Here is an 18,481-nt window from a genome sequence, read left to right as displayed (position 1 = left end):
GGTAACAAAACAAATTTTTTCATTAATTGATGATTTTCTTATTAATTAACATTTATTTATATTTGTAATAGCTTATTTATACATATCTACGGGAGATGATAAAAAATAGATAATCCGATTATTCTACTCATTAAATTTCTGAGCGAAATTAATTTATTTAAAAAATTAAGATGTGTTGGAACAAACAAACTTTATCGCGGTCACGTAGTGATTATGCATATTCTACAACGTAACGCTTGAGAATTTTATCGGCTCACGTTATTCCAGCATATGGTATTCAGATTTTATAATGCACGTACTTCATTTCGAGAATTTATCATTCGCAGTGCACGTATAAATATCACACATGGAAACGACGCATCGTAAAGCACGAATGTCGCGCTCGATGCCACAGTGAGTGAACGAAGCATATGAAGGAATGCTATGATGCGAATTAAATTCGTATCGAATTTAATATCGAATATTTGCTATATCTCTTCGTCTCATAATTCTACGAATTGTAGTATCTAATTTATTATTTATTTCAACAAAAAGATTATAAGAGAAAATTATTATTTTTGTTATACCCTCTATACAAGAATTTTGTGTAATCATTCAAATTTCACATGCTTGATATTACTTTGATTTTGTATTTTATTGCATTTGGTTGAAATGAGAAAATTAATTGTGGATTAATCTATAATACTTATCAATCGTTACGTATATCTGTCTCAAGTTTATTTGTTATTTGATTGATATTAATTTAAAGTTTTAGGAAGAAAATTCTTTTATTTATATACATACATATGTTTTTCTTACTGATTGAACGATGCACATGAAGGAATGCTATGATGCGAATTAAATTCGTATCGAATTTAATATCGAATATTTGCTATATCTCTTCGTCTCATAATTCTACGAATTGCAGTATTTAATTTATTATTTATTTCAACAAAAAGATTAGAGATAAGAGAAAATCATTATCTTTGTTATATCCTCTATACGAAAATTTTGTGTAGCTATTCAAATTTTACATGCTTGAAATTATTTCAATTTCATATTTTATTTTATTAGAATTAAAAAAATTATGGAATAATTTATAAAATTCACCACGCACAATTGCTACGTATATTATTTCATTGATACTAAGAGTTAGTTCTACAAAGAATATTCTTACCCACACATATATATGTTTTTCTTACTGACATACGTACCGTAAAAGGACACACAAGACGATTCCCGGTGTTGATGGAGGGAGAGACGCTGCGGAGCTCACGCCCGTACAAACATAATAACATTCCATTTGCCGTGTTAGATCAGTCTAGATCAGTCTACCGAGCGCGTGCTTTCGATCTCTCTCATTGATAGAAAAATAGTTGCGCGCACATATAAGTGAAATATTAACTATAGCAATTATCTTTCGATCGATGAAGGATTCTGATATTTGTACGGTGATCGCTGAACATATCGTCGCGTTGTGTCAATATTGACGAGAAATTTCGTAAAAGCAAGCGAAGTTGATGAACTTGTAAACGTATCTCGTGAATATAATAATGATCGATATTTAATCAATGCGTAAGAAATATAATCAGTGCGCAGTCGGATTAAGTCAGGTTCTCGTCTTGACCTTTTGGCGCGTGACTCTCTCACACACGTCTGCGTCAGTCACACGTGTCCGCAGTTATCGAAAGGCAATCGTCATGTACGATTATGTGAGTGTTACGAATGCGAATCACAATGCGCATTTACACGTTCGTTGGTAATCGTATTTGCGCGAATTTCGGGAACGTCGAATGTGAAAATATCGAGCGAAATTACATCGATCGACGTCGTGTTTTAATATAAATATCGCGAGTGATACTGAATAATATGTGATACAAGGAAACATCGGACGATTATTATTGTGGTTACGCGAATGTAAATGTTGCAAATACATATAAATCAGTAGTCGATATTCGATCGAAAGTATTATAATTATATATCGCCGCGCGTAAAGTGAATGTCGAGAGAAAATATATATATAAGTATCATGGAAGTGTTTTTTTACGATAGTTAGAATTGTATTTTTTCGAATAAATAAATATGTACCGGGGAAAAGTGTCGGGAAAAATATCGTGTGATTGTGAAATTTTAAATATAAACTTACATGTGCGATGGATCATCGATCATCGATAATTAATAAAGCTTCGGAGAGAAAGATTGGATTGATGGACGAGAGGGAAATAATGATTGGTGAGTCTATAATTAATTAGATCTCGTATTTACATGCAGAGAGTTGATACGATTGTATAATAATTGTGTCAAAAAAATTGTATGAATTTCGTTCTTTATAGATACACACTTGATTGAAAAATGCTTATTAGTAACATCAGTACAAAAAAGTTATTTTAAAAATCTCTGTCTAAAACGAAATGTATTTTTTATACATATTTTTCCACAATTTTTACGTTATCGTTATTTACATGATAATAATTAATGTGGGAATAGCGTACACTGGTGAATTAAATTTTATATTATAAAAATACGCACAGAAATAATTCTTTCGATTTACCTTATATTATAAAAACTAACATAAATGTGGGTGGTTTGAACCAGTAGTAACATAGTAAACATTTGTGACCGCCATTTATTTTAACGATTCTGTACATATAATTTGTTTACGCGCAACAAATTAGACAACCATTGTTTTGACATTTTACATCTAAAAATGTGGAAAAAAAGATTAATCAAGTGCGGACAGAAAATCTATGCTTTGTACATAAAACAGAATTTTTATAGCTTTCAAGAAAAAAGATTTTTTAGTCGAATATGACATCTCGTTTCATTTATCTCCAAGTTATATATATCAGGTGCTTTATTTACGAGATAATTTATTAAGGTATGGATGGTATAAAGATGTGGAAATCAATTATTTTCTGTGCGTCATCGGTATCATCGTTTATATTCGCGTACAACGTCATGCGATGTCGCGTACGCGATCTCGAACTGTGTAATCTTGTATAAATTGATGTTTAAAATTATTTCAATTTAGTGATTATATATAATAATCGACGTCATCGCGAGATCTTTTTGCGCCAATAATTATGTACGAAGTATCGTGCCAATTAAGAGAGAGAGAGAGAGAGAGAGAGAGAAAGAGAGATATCTCACATCCATGATATCCGAGTTGCCAAGCTTTATGACCAATTGCTACGTGAAAATATTTATTGAACTAACTTCTGACGCTTCAATCTTCGTTTCTTACCGGATTATGAGTATATTGATCCGAGATATCGCAAAGATTACTATGTTTACCTTAGTTCGATTAAATTTGTCTTTTATTCCATGAGATTCGCAGAAATAAGATTTTCATGTCGAGTCACCGAGAAAGCAATTAACTTATTAAAAATAAGAATGATATATGTCACTCTCACTCTTTTTATTTAATATCGATGAAATTCGTAACTTAAGCGATTTTACACTTGAAGTACACTTGAAAATACACTTAAATGCTTTATTTTAAAAACTTTTGTAGGCTTTATTTTGGCGAAAATAACGCGTACGAAATTTTTTGAAATAATTCTTGTATGTCTATCTTTCTCAATGATATTCTTATTCCATTTTTTAAAATAATCGTGATGCATGCCATGAAAGAGAGAATTTCTTCTGTCGATATATATCGTTTCTTTTAGATTCCTTTCTTCTGCACATTTTGCTTACATTCAAAGCCAAAAGCTTGACTTTACTACTCGTCGATCGAAACGGTTAAATAGACAATGATTCACGCTACTTTTAAGCTTTTTATTCTCGTAAGAGATCGTTCAAATCTTTTTGAACGATCATCATTCACTTGAAAGAAAATATACATGAACGCAATTATCACGTTGAACATATCAATAAATTTTATAACAATAAAATTTTATAACAATGGTTTTTCGTCGGTTTTCTTACAAATAAATGAAAATGATATCATCAAATATATAAATTATATAAAATTCTATACCTCAATAATAGCTCAAATTTCGGCCAATGTTTTTACATCTCTTCTCGGAAATGGATAGAATAATATTTCATATTTATCAACACACAGATTTTATTTCGTACATTCAATTTACGCAGATAGGATGCTACGAAATTGATACGCTTGATATATTTCGGATATGTTCTACGTATAATCGCAAAATTATTAATTAAAAATATCAGCATTAATAAACAATCTTTGATTAGTTATTCTATCAGCTTTATAAAATAGATCGTCATTTATCGTGTTTTTTCTTTACATTTCGAGCTTAAATATTAATAAAAAAATAAATATTAATGAAATTAAATATTGTTAATCAAGTGGAAATTTATTTTGTTCAGGGATGTTAATTCTCGGCAAATTTTGCATAACGTTGTTGTGATGCGAGAACTAGATAAATTATGAAACCTGTTCGCTATTCCGTGTCGAAGAGATCTCGTGCGTCGCGCGACACGTATCGTATCAGATAACGAGTTAAGAATATTAATCCGCGTTGTAAACATACTAATCTGGGTTTACTTTGGTCGTTTCTCTTAATTTAACTACATCGCCCATCTCCGTATCGCGAAACTCGGTTTTCGCTCAAGATAAATTAGTGCGGACTCGACGATATACTTTTACGTCTACTACGAAATATGTCAGATAAGCGCGGACTTGCTGCTCTATCTCGATGAAGCTCTAAAACACGTGGGAAGAAAGTCGATCCCTCGGGAACTACATCTTGCGTTCTAACTTGTTTTTACGCTCCGCGAAAGGCTGCCCTTCCTATATCTCACCGTGTAATGCACTCGCGTTGAGTCTCGGTCCAGGATATACCCATCCACGGGGCTATCTGAATAAATCAATTTCACCGTAGCACTATATTTCGCTAAAGCGTAGCAACTCTGAGACTTTTATAATATCGATTATGCGGCACGTTTCTTTCGGAAAGTCTCTATTTGATAACGGTATTACATATTGATATGAGAGGATCTAATGTCTTTCCTTTTTTTCCGCTGTCATTTTCCGAACAACGGTAGCGCTTCTTTCTCTTACCGGGATTTATTTTTCGAACATTTAAATATTTAATTTTATTATAAATTTTATTTAGCTATTAAAAATAAAAAATCTGGAAATATACTTCGTTAAAAATATATGTTTTTGAAGATTTTTCGAAACATCTGCATTTTTGTTATTCTTTGAAATATATGAAGAGTAGCTTTATTAATTAACTTATAATATATTATATACATATAAATGTGTGTAAATATAAATAGCATTTTTCTTATTCTTTGAAATACATGAAGAGTAATTTTATTAATTAACTTATAACGTATTATATATAAATGTGTGTAAATATAAATAAATATTTCTATTACACAATTATGTATAAATTATCAATTATCAATTATAATTCTCAAGAATCGATCTTGCTATAAAAGTGACGAAAGGATAATTAAAATTTGCAACGTAGATCGTATCGTTTTAAATTCCTCTCTTTGACACTCGTACTATCGCATTTTAATCGGATATCGTTACGATTTAAAACTCCGCCGTCTGCCTTTCTTTCTCTCTTCCTGTCATGCATGATTGACGACGACGTTCCGTGAGATGCGCCGGCTAAAACGTACAAGGGAACAAGGTATTGAAACGCGATACCGAGCGACAGAGACGAACAGCTGTGAGGCAAGTGACAGCTCCGGAGGAATGGCGAGTCGTCGTTCCTATGTACGCACGTACACGTACACGCTCGTAGGGAGCATGCCCGCGGTAACGGACGAGCATGACACGACGACGACGACGACGACGACGACGACGACAACGACGACACTCCTCGCTCCTCCGCCAGTTCTGGGTTCGCCGGGAGGCAGCTCGTCGGCGCTCTCTCAGTCCGACAACGCACGCGACCTCGCGCGGTTCAGGCAACCCCGTGCTCCTGGTGCTCGTCGTCGTTTCCGCGAACCGTTCAGTTTTCCTTCTCTTTTCTCCGCGTAAGGTCGAGGTGACGCAAAGACGATCGTAGCATTCGCGTCCTCTCGACTATGCAACTAACGACGCCCAGTGAAAATCCCCTGGAGTCCAGTTTTACTCCAGTTGCATCAAGTTGCTAACTAACTAGTTCTGAATTAGCAATTCTCTCCCTTTATCTCTGGATTGTGTGTTTTGTCCGACAGAGGAAGGAGAAATCCTATCTCAGGATTACAGCCAACTAGCGTTGGTGCCTCTTGTGTTTCCAGTGTGTTTCCGTAACGTGTAGGCGGTGTAAGTGCAAAGGGTATCGCGGAGTGAGATACGTTCCTCGAGCATTCACGGTGAGCATCCACTGGAGAGATATTGACCGATTATGATTACTCGCATCGTTTGCGTGAATTTGCTTCCAATCGATTTCTAATGAGATTTGAATCCGGTTTGGAATTGATTTTTAATCATAATAAAATTTTCGCGGACCTCTCTTGCTTCTACCGTGAGAGCTTTCGTGATACTGTAAACTTTCGTAATTAACGGTACATGTGTGAACAAGAGCGGGGATGAAATTTTACTAGTTACAAAAGCACCTAATGAAGCTTCCCTTTTTTACTTGGAAGTTTCGGAGCTCGACGTTTCGGTCTCCATCGCAGCCGCTCTCTAAAATGAAATCGGGATACAATCCCGTTTTTTTTTTTTATCGAGAGAAGAGATTGTGAAAGCAATCCTCAATATCGCTTGTTCGTCGAGTTATGCTTATATAAGTAAGTCAAAAAATTCAATTTAATTGATTTTCAAGTGGCAACTTGCGATTTAATTATGGCGAAATATAATTGATTGGAATAACTCAATAATGGAATCATGCCAACGATGCGAGTACGTAAAAATATTTATTTCTTAGAATTTAAGCTGAATTTTGTTCTTATACTGGTATTATCAAATTGATACTAAAGTAATTTTCAAATTTTGTTCAAATTTAAAAAAATAGTATTTTATCTTTAATTAGATAGAAATAGATATGTCTATGTGTATTCGCGCTAGGAAAATAAGAATTAAGAGATAATAGATAATGTAAGATTAGCGATAATACTGATAATATTGATTATGTAGATGTTATCGCATTATTTTCTGTTTTGGAGTACTTGGAGCCATCGAGAAGCATTTTAATTTCAGCAAAAATATAGTTTGCGAAACTATTCCCCCTCTTTCTTTTTATCTCTTTTAAAATTTCTGTCGTGAGTTATTAAATAAATAATCTTAAACCACCTTACAGGACTTACGTAACAGTTATAACATCAACTTCAAAACAACAAAGTTTTCTTAACGATTAAGATGTTTTCGTGCACAGTAAGAATCTCGTTACGTCGTAAGATAATGACAAGCGATTTTATTGCCGGCAATGAAGATCTTAAATCTGTTGTTCTTCGCGATTACATGAGTTGTCAATTAATTTGAGTAAATAAACGCTGTGAAATTGGCACGAACGGATTCGTCTTCGCAGCATGTAAATTATCACGAATCTCGCATATACGTATCAATCTTCTTCTCGTCTCCTCGTAACTATAGAATACGAGAATATGCATCTCTCGGGACGAATGCCATCTCATTTTCCCGACGTTATCTCTCAGCAGGGAAAGCATTCAGTGTCATTTTATAAACGTAGTGAAGAAGCGGGCGACACTCTGACGTCATTAATTAGTGGCCTACGCGAGCATGATAATCCTTTCACGCTATCATAATATAATAGGATAAAATGTGATAATCGCGGGACTAGATTTCTTTACCCTCTATATTGCATGATGTTTTACATAAATTGATTTAATTTCGATTTCGTCGTGTCATTTCGCGAGTTCATCGATTCTTCTTCCAGTACGAAGTCTGGAAAAAAGGAATACGTATAAATTGTTGTCTTCGCGTGACATTTGAACGCGATCTTTAATTATTCAAAGAGATGTGTTTATCTAGCACATAAAACATCGGGCATCGCAGCTCCCGCGACATATCGCGAGCGATCTTTTTTTTCCACCCCCCGCTAGCTGTTCACCCGCGGGCGACGATGACATAGTAGTAGCGGAAAGAATAGCCGAGCTTTCTGTTTAGCTTTATCTCGTTATAAAGCTGACACCGAGAAGGTCCCGTCCAAGGCATAAAGGAAATGTAATTCAGTCCGTAGTAGTAAAATGCGCACGATAATGAGGACACAACTTGTTTTCGGAGAAGCTTTTCATTTCAAGGATAACTTGGAAGAGAGAATGAGAAGACTGTTATACGTACCAACTGTGTAAATAAAACGTTGACAGGCTGATGTAAGAAAATAGACTTTTTTTTTATCGGCGCTCATTACGCGGATCTTGATAGAATTCGTCGACATTTTATCTTTTTACGAAATATACTTTTTTGTTTATTCTTTTAGAAGAAATTTCTTGAAATCGATAAAAAAATAGTGGAAACGTTCTGTATAAAAGTGTCCGAATTTAAGATAAATCGATAAATCATATTAAATAAAGTGTAAAATCGCGTTCGACGATTTTAATCAGAGTTAATTACAATCAATTTTCAAGCGCAGTTTATAACGATAATATTATTTTGTAACTTTGTTTTGGTTACGATAATGTTTCTTCCCACTCTGAATTATTCTCTCTGCAACGACGCAGTTTCGATGTATTTACATGCACGTTTGTACAATTAAAATTTGATGAAACGAAAATAGCCCCGATATATGTGGTGAAGAGTCGCGCTCATTGTTGATACATACGGATAAAAAGATTATATTTCATCCAAGTCATCAAAAACAGCATGAATTAAATTATAGCTTAGGCAAGCTTTAAACGCCAAGAAATGAAATTTATTTAATAATTTTGAATGTATGAAAAATGTATTATGATCATATTACGTATAATATTTTACAAAATGTATTCGAAGCATTAGTGTAATTATAAATTGAATGAAATATATTAAAATACTTCCGCGAGCCATCGTATATTATGCATTAATTATTTTCGTTTTATTGCACATATTGTAAATATATTATTTTCGTTAATGACACAGTTTATCTGAAATTTTACCGATGCGATAGAATTGACGTCAATTAGACAATATTGTACTATTGTACGGATAAGTCAGTCATTAATAGAATGTCCGGTTGTTTGAACTGAACATACTGTTCGTCGAATTTTGCCATCAATTTCGTTAATTGTTCTATTTTCGTCGTACTCTCTTCATCCGTTTACTGCTCAATGCCCACGTGTCATCCCGATTGTCACCGGTCCGGCGACAATGAACCTCCCGAACTTTTGCATTCTCGTGTCGCGGCGAATTTAATTTTATCCGAGAAATGGCGATGGCAACGCGCGCGCACAAGCAGCCGATTCTGTGCCAGAACTAACTTTGTTTTTTGCCAGTCGACATTGACACTCGGAACAGCTGATCATATGACAACCATGGGACGCATTGACGGTCGCGGCGTCGTTCTTCTTGATGTTGGAACGGAAAGTAGACTGCATTGAGAACAGCGAAAAAAAAATATTAACACGTAAACATATTGAGAACACATAAACACATTGGGAAAAGTCGCAACTGTGCGAAAAAAGAACATTCTCTACGCCTTTCGCCTCTATCGCTTTGGCGAGTTTCACGCATGTCGAAGCTCGAATTGCGTATATGTATATATATTGACTGAAAATAAAATCCCAACACCAAAGAGTTTTGCTGGGTGAATAAAAATTACACAGAATGTTTGTTAATAATATATATAATTAAAAAAAAATAAAATAAAGAAATGTAATAAAAGTAAATACTTATGTAAACAAACATTCTGTATTTTTTATTCACCCAGCATAACTCTTTTTTGGTGTTGGGATTTCATTTCCGTCAGTGTATATTTCGATAGACGTAACGAGATGTATTCTCTTTCTTTTTATTTTTCCCGTTCGAAAATTTAACGGTCAATTTTCGCCGGATGTTTTGCCGGTTGGTTGTTCCATGATCACTTTTTCATGATATTGATGGCCAGTCGCAAACGATGAATATGCGAAGGGAAAATATCTCGTTTGATCGAATTTCTAAAGGTCTGTTTAAAGGGAACAATTTTTGATGATACGACATCGCGATATTATAATCGCATCACATGTTAATCGAAACAAATATTTTAGAGAGAATTAGAGAGAATTAGAGAGAAAGGAAGAGAAAGAGAGAGAGAGAGAGAGAGAGAGAGAGAGAGAGAGAGAGAGAGAGAGAGAGAGAGAGAGAGAGAGAGAGAGAGAGAGAGAGAGAGAGAGAGAGAGAGAGAGAGAGAGAGAGAGAGAGAGAGAGAGAGAGAGAGAGAGAGAGAGAGAGAGAGAGAGAGAGAGAGAGAGAGAGAGAGAGAGAGAGAGAGAGAGAGAGAGAGAGAGAGAGAGAGAAGAGCGTATATGGCGCAGGTGTTGATATTTTAACGAGTCTTGTTAACTATACCCTGTGAATTTTTAACAAGATATTTATCATTGTCCGTCAACACGATATAACGAAAAGTATCGTAAGATTTATACAGCTTTATTTTTCATTAATTCGAACGACGAGAAAATATAATAGATTCTGCATATAGAAAATATTGAAATCAAGAGGATTACAGGTGCGAGGGCGATATAAAAATGTTGCCGCATCGGCTCGTTTCCCCTGCTTATATACGCGCAATATAAATCTTATAGTAGCTATAGAAAACTCGCTATAAGGTTTCGCCTTTCGCTGCTTGGAGACATCGATAATTGGCATTCGGTTACATCGATAAAGGGATAGTGTGACACGGAATTTTTTTTGCGTGCTTTATATCCATGTACATCGCACTCACGATTGGTGTCAATATTTATAGCGCATCATTAATTCCAGGATAGATCAACTTTATTTTTTGACATTGGAGATTTTTTTCAGGTTAGTATGCACTTGTTAAGACGAAGAAATGTTGAATTAAATAAATGTAAAAAGAATAAGAATTTGTTTTTTATATAAAATTATAAAAGTCAATTTTCGATGAGAGATTATTGTTCCGATGATTTTTCTTTTTGTTATAATATCGAACCAAATATATGAGATCTTTTCAGAATATTCTATATAAAACATAACACATACAAACACAAGATTTTTTTATATAAGAATGCATATCAATAATATCATTATTTTATTTTATCGTTACAAATTAATATTAGTAATATGTGTTTGTAGTATAGTGGTTTTGCTACGTTTTGAAAGCTGATGAATGATTTGGAAGCAAAATTGCGATAGGCTATCCAGATAGTGTGTTTTTGTAACGAACGCGAGGTTCACTAGACGGCCTCGTAATCCGATACATGTACACATAGTAGATGATATTTCACAAGAGATCTGCTTTCCTTCATGTGCTTCGGCACAACGAAGCACTGTCTTTGACGCCTGTGCATCATATCATGTATGAGTAACGAAGAGAAACATATACATATAGATATTATTTTATAGCTAAATTTTGTATACATATATTACAAAAAAAAAAAAATCAATATCTCGTAATATAATCTACATGGAAAGTAAAAAGATTTTAGATTTTTAATTGTCTCTCTCTTTCTCCGTTTTCTCTCATAGGATTCTGTAAATTAACTTTGATCAGAAATATTTGTCAATTTTGTAAAATTATATATTTTGCTTAAAGAGTGGATGTGTGTTTGTGTGTGTGTGAAAGATATTTTAACACCTTTATGCTTGGTTCAATGCCTCCTTGTTGGATGTTTCCGCAAACTGTTAGTTTCAAGCTTGAAAAAACACAATTCGCACCTGCCGTTTCGTTCAATCGGTGAACAGCTGGAAATTAGAACATCGGTGAAATTTATTCCAAGATGTTTCGTACGCTCGTCGAGCTTCGCATGCGGCATCCATTACATGACCCTAGGAGGAGTATGGAATGATGGATTTGTCCGGAATAGCCGGTGGAGAAGGTGCGAAAGCACAACTTCTGGGGCGTGAATACGCGGATAATTGGATAAAGAAGAAGCCACCGATGAGTTGGTTTTGTATGATTTTTGCCTTCTATGAAGTCGGCCGACACAATGATCGCCGTGCGAATATATACATTATATGTCGCCTGCCGACCCTCCAAAAAGGAGCCTTTCAGGAGCATAACTGGCCTCTGCTTCAATGGCGAACGAATGACATCAAGAAGAAACTAGGGGAATAAAGTCGTCAGGACTACGAAAAGACGATGGTGGTGGACCAAACAGGAAATCATTTGCTGTACACATTGTATAGTGTAGGCGTGATGCTTTTCTTATTAGATACTCTTGACTCTCGAGCCAGGAGAAATGAAAGTTAACAGAATCCAGAATGAAATAAGTTAGAGACATAAAGAAAAGTAGATTTTATATCGTTTTATAATTTCTTTGTTGATAGAGCCGGTTAATATTATTATCTCTTTATTAGATTTAGTCTTTATTAGATTTAGTAAAGAGATAGTCATTTGGTAGCAATCATACAAATGATAACAGAAATTAATATGTTATAAGCATTTCTAATTTAAATATACAAGTAATTTCTTATTTGATATAGTAATGATTTAAAGTTAAAAAATTAATTATTTACGTAACATTTTAATAAATATGAAAGAGAGAATTAGAGAGAAAGAAAGAGAAAGAGAGAGAGAGAGAGAGAGAGAGAGAGAGAGAGAGAGAGAGAACTTTATTCCAAAATTTATATTTATTAGAATATATTAAAACGTATATAAACATAAAAGGAAATTATGTATAATACAAATTTATTTTTGACATTTTTGGAATAAAGCTCTTTTTTTAAAATTAACGATTTAATTAAATTTAATTAACACGCTCTACTCTTATTGCGAACGATTTAATCAATGCAATTAATTGTATGTTTTATATAAAGATTTGCTTTTTATAGAGATAACATTTACATTTAATAAAATATTTGCTACTTTTTCGTGAAAAATTCTACTTTTTCTAATTTCTTTGGCGAGAGAACATAGAACATTCGAAAGAAATATATTTAACGCGTATGGCGATGTGGCCTGCGGCAGTTTAAAGATGCAGAGATATGGTGACATCGATGCAGATTGCATCTGCGATACAATCATAAAGCGAAAAAGAGCTATACGAATTGATAGTGAAAAAAGAAAAGAGAATTTTTTTGCGTTACTAACGATCTCGGCTCGTTAATTTTAACAATTTGCATGTATCAATTGCACTAGTTATTTTCTTTGTAATAATCAATGGAAAAAAAATTAGAATATTAAATATAATTGTGTATAATAATGAAGTATAATAATGGAATATAATAATGTAGTATAATAATGGATATAATGCATCGAGCAACTTTTTATGGTAATAAGTTTATCGGGTAAAATATGTATGACGCTCTTAAATAATATAAATTTTATTCCTTAAAGCAAATGTTCTTAATTTACTGAATTTAATTGTTGTGTAGAAAGCATTAGAATTTTGATAATGAATTTCGCATAAATCTTTTTACACGCTTTATAAAGTTTTTTATAGAATACAAAGTTTTGCCTCAAAGTGTTCAAAGCCATGTTCCTTTGAAGAAAACACATTTAATAAATTCTTTTTTCCGCAGACACGCTTTTCTGTTAACTTCTGAAGAGTTGATAATGTTATTTTCTACATTTCTTTCATCTCCATAAGATAAATTTTAATCTCTTTAGGGGCTGGACATGCTTTACATTCTAAAGCATCAATTCAACTCGGAGTTCGACTATTCCCATAACACATTAACTAGACTGACTAAGACTGAGGATCTCAAATTTCTCTAACTTTAGCTGCATGACGTCAGTAAAAAAAATTAACGAACAGGAAGTAAATTTCTTAACTCTCCCATTAACTTTATTAAAAATATGGGAAAATGAGATTCTCCATGTATTAATTTTATAAAACGAAGATAAAATTGCAAATATTTCGCATGTCTTTGTATAATATTGCGAAGAATTTAATTTACACGTGTTACAAAATTGATTAAAATTTAATAATTTTTTTTTTTTGATTATATGGCGATAAAAGACCATTAACATTTTTTATATTGCAGTTAACAATTGAAATAGATTTTGCAAATTGCTTTGCTTTGTTGCGAGAATAATAATGTAAAAGTAATTTATTGCGATAAATCGGAATGTTACTCAAACATATTGCAGCTATGGCTTATATTAGAATGCTAGTAGTAATGGCAAATCTAAACAGACCACAATCACGCAATAGATATTGAGTTATTAGCATGTTCGCTCCATGGTATTTGGAAAATTGCTCGTTAATGTCTTAATTCGCGGTCTCTCAGCAAACCGAATTGATGTATAGAAATATTCAGTTACAATTGATATGCTATCTTGACGATTTCTTGTTGACATTAATTATATATATTTATAATTTCTTTTTTTTAATTATACATATATGGATTTATTTTCACTCATATGCGTAACTATTTCTGATTTTTAACGCTTTTTCTTATTGCTTATAAATTTAATCTTTTGCAATTGTCTCTCGCTTTTAATATACAAGGCCTAATTTAAGCTATATCTTTGTTCCTCTCAGTTTTTTGTATCTGTTTTACGGTAGTAGAAAAAATTTTCTCCTCTTCTGAATACTTTCATCTCGCTATATTCGATCCGACAGCTAATTATACGTGTCATGATATAGGTGTATGATTTTATTAGAAAATTTGCCGAACCATATCTGGGAAATTGCATTTTTATAAATATGTTATATTAATATACATAAATATACTTGTGCGTCATCTCTTTAATTGGCTCAATCACAATAATGTGATGTGGATTAACAAAGGAAATATGTTTACGAAAGTCTTTTAAATGGCATTCTTTTTTTAAATTTGAGATATGTGGAAAATTCTGCTCGATAAGACTTTCAGTAAACAATTTTACATTGCGACAATTTTAAAAGAAGTTGTAACGAATCCATTGATTGTCCATTATTGACAATCGTCTCACTGAACATTTAGTAAATTACTTTGTCAATCTATCCATTTGAGAATTTATATTGCCTACCTTTTTTTTTAAGCTGCTGTCAGATTGAGTTTGTTTTAAAAGACATGTTTCATATCAAGATCAGAAAAATATCTCGATTTATGTAATTAATATCGCATTTTCATGAAAAATGCAAATTCAGCATATTAAAAGCATATTAGAGATATCGGAGAATATTTTTTTATGGAAGAAACATACGAAATAATTTGTGTTTATATACATATTTTTTTTTCGAGTAGATTATTAAATACAAAGTGCTGTATTCTTACACACATGTGCAATTTATTTATGTACTAGAAGCAGGAGCTCTGTAAGAAAGATATCTTTATCCCTATACACATTAATGTTAAAAGGTCAGTGGATAATCGTCACTTTTGAAGGATTACATTCCACACGAGGTGCGTTGATGTGTAATAATTCTTATTTTATAAAAAATGGGTTTGTTTATCCTATTGCATAATCGTAATTAATTATATCAAGAGCGTACTCTTCGGACTTTTCGAAATACATTTATCATTCTGATATCTCTCTTCGCTGATTCCTGTGTTCATCGTGCATTATATAAATAATATATATAATTAAAAAAAAATAAAATAAAGAAATGTAATAAAAGTAAATACTTATGTAAACAAACATTCTGTATTTTTCATTCACCCAGCATAACTCTTTTTTGGTGTTGGGATTTCATTTCCGTCAGTGTATATTTCGATAGACGTAACGAGATGTATTCTCTTTCTTTTTATTTTTCCCGTTCGAAAATTTAACGGTCAATTTTCGCCGGATGTTTTGCCGGTTGGTTGTTCCATGATCACTTTTTCATGATATTGATGGCCAGTCGCAAACGATGAATATGCGAAGGGAAAATATCTCGTTTGATCGAATTTCTAAAGGTCTGTTTAAAGGGAACAATTTTTGATGATACGACATCGCGATATTATAATCGCATCACATGTTAATCGAAACAAATATTTTAGAGAGAATTAGAGAGAATTAGAGAGAAAGGAAGAGAAAGAGAGAGAGAGAGAGAGAGAGAGAGAGAGAGAGAAAGAACTTTATTCCAAAATTTATATTTATTAGAATATATATATTAAAACGTATATAAACATAAAAGGAAATTATGTATAATACAAATTTATTTTTGACATTTTTGGAATAAAGCTCTTTTTTTAAAATTAACGATTTAATTAAATTTAATTAACACGCTCTACTCTTATTGCGAACGATTTAATCAATGCAATTAATTGTATGTTTTATATAAAGATTTGCTTTTTATAGAGATAACATTTACATTTAATAAAATATTTGCTACTTTTTCGTGAAAAATTCTACTTTTTCTAATTTCTTTGGCGAGAGAACATAGAACATTCGAAAGAAATATATTTAACGCGTATGGCGATGTGGCCTGCGGCAGTTTAAAGATGCAGAGATATGGTGACATCGATGCAGATTGCATCTGCGATACAATCATAAAGCGAAAAAGAGCTATACGAATTGATAGTGAAAAAAGAAAAGAGAATTTTTTTGCGTTACTAACGATCTCGGCTCGTTAATTTTAACAATTTGCATGTATCAATTGCACTAGTTATTTTCTTTGTAATAATCAATGGAAAAAAAATTAGAATATTAAATATAATTGTGTATAATAATGAAGTATAATAATGGAATATAATAATGTAGTATAATAATGGATATAATGCATCGAGCAACTTTTTATGGTAATAAGTTTATCGGGTAAAATATGTATGACGCTCTTAAATAATATAAATTTTATTCCTTAAAGCAAATGTTCTTAATTTACTGAATTTAATTGTTGTGTAGAAAGCATTAGAATTTTGATAATGAATTTCGCATAAATCTTTTTACACGCTTTATAAAGTTTTTTATAGAATACAAAGTTTTGCCTCAAAGTGTTCAAAGCCATGTTCCTTTGAAGAAAACACATTTAATAAATTCTTTTTTCCGCAGACACGCTTTTCTGTTAACTTCTGAAGAGTTGATAATGTTATTTTCTACATTTCTTTCATCTCCATAAGATAAATTTTAATCTCTTTAGGGGCTGGACATGCTTTACATTCTAAAGCATCAATTCAACTCGGAGTTCGACTATTCCCATAACACATTAACTAGACTGACTAAGACTGAGGATCTCAAATTTCTCTAACTTTAGCTGCATGACGTCAGTAAAAAAAATTAACGAACAGGAAGTAAATTTCTTAACTCTCCCATTAACTTTATTAAAAATATGGGAAAATGAGATTCTCCATGTATTAATTTTATAAAACGAAGATAAAATTGCAAATATTTCGCATGTCTTTGTATAATATTGCGAAGAATTTAATTTACACGTGTTACAAAATTGATTAAAATTTAATAATTTTTTTTTTTTGATTATATGGCGATAAAAGACCATTAACATTTTTTTATATTGCAGTTAACAATTGAAATAGATTTTGCAGATTGCTTTGCTTTGTTGCGAGAATAATAATGTAAAAGTAATTTATTGCGATAAATCGGAATGTTACTCAAACATATTGCAGCTATGGCTTATATTAGAATGCTAGTAGTAATGGCAAATCTAAACAGACCACAAGCACGCAATAGATATTGAGTTATTAGCATGTTCGCTCCATGGTATTTGGAAAATTGCTCGTTAATGTCTTAATTCGCGGTCTCTCAGCAAACCGAATTGATGTATAGAAATATTCAGTTACAATTGATATGCTATCTTGACGATTTCTTGTTGACATTAATTATATATATTTATAATTTCTTTTTTTTAATTATACATATATGGATTTATTTTCACTCATATGCGTAACTATTTCTGATTTTTAACGCTTTTTCTTATTGCTTATAAATTTAATCTTTTGCAATTGTCTCTCGCTTTTAATATACAAGGCCTAATTTAAGCTATATCTTTGTTCCTCTCAGTTTTTTGTATCTGTTTTACGGTAGTAGAAAAAATTTTCTCCTCTTCTGAATACTTTCATCTCGCTATATTCGATCCGACAGCTAATTATACGTGTCATGATATAGGTGTATGATTTTATTAGAAAATTTGCCGAACCATATCTGGGAAATTGCATTTTTATAAATATGTTATATTAATATACATAAATATACTTGTGCGTCATCTCTTTAATTGGCTCAATCACAATAATGTGATGTGGATTAACAAAGGAAATATGTTTACGAAAGTCTTTTAAATGGCATTCTTTTTTTAAATTTGAGATATGTGGAAAATTCTGCTCGATAAGACTTTCAGTAAACAATTTTACATTGCGACAATTTTAAAAGAAGTTGTAACGAATCCATTGATTGTCCATTATTGACAATCGTCTCACTGAACATTTAGTAAATTACTTTGTCAATCTATCCATTTGAGAATTTATATTGCCTACCTTTTTTTTTAAGCTGCTGTCAGATTGAGTTTGTTTTAAAAGACATGTTTCATATCAAGATCAGAAAAATATCTCGATTTATGTAATTAATATCGCATTTTCATGAAAAATGCAAATTCAGCATATTAAAAGCATATTAGAGATATCGGAGAATATTTT

At 32.3% G+C, this 18,481-nt stretch overlaps 1 protein-coding gene across 2 annotated transcripts in view; it reads left to right on the top strand.

The window, feature by feature from the left end:
* The first annotated feature begins 973 nt into the window (after positions 1-973).
* Positions 974-18,481, top strand: part of LOC115242738 — a 35,881-nt gene continuing 18,373 nt past the window's right edge. The window contains exons 1-2 of one of the 2 annotated variants that reach the window (XM_029819262.1): positions 974-2,211; positions 6,133-6,270. The gene's annotated coding sequence lies outside the window, so the exon portion shown is untranslated. The remainder of the gene's footprint in view (positions 2,212-6,132; positions 6,271-18,481) is intronic. The other variant, XM_029819263.1, reaches the window with a different exon arrangement.

This window comes from Formica exsecta, unplaced genomic scaffold (assembly GCF_003651465.1).
Source record: "Formica exsecta isolate Colony F162 unplaced genomic scaffold, ASM365146v1 scaffold62, whole genome shotgun sequence".
In the NCBI taxonomy this organism is placed as follows: domain Eukaryota; kingdom Metazoa; phylum Arthropoda; class Insecta; order Hymenoptera; family Formicidae; genus Formica; species Formica exsecta.
This window is presented reverse-complemented; position numbering and strand designations above follow the sequence as displayed.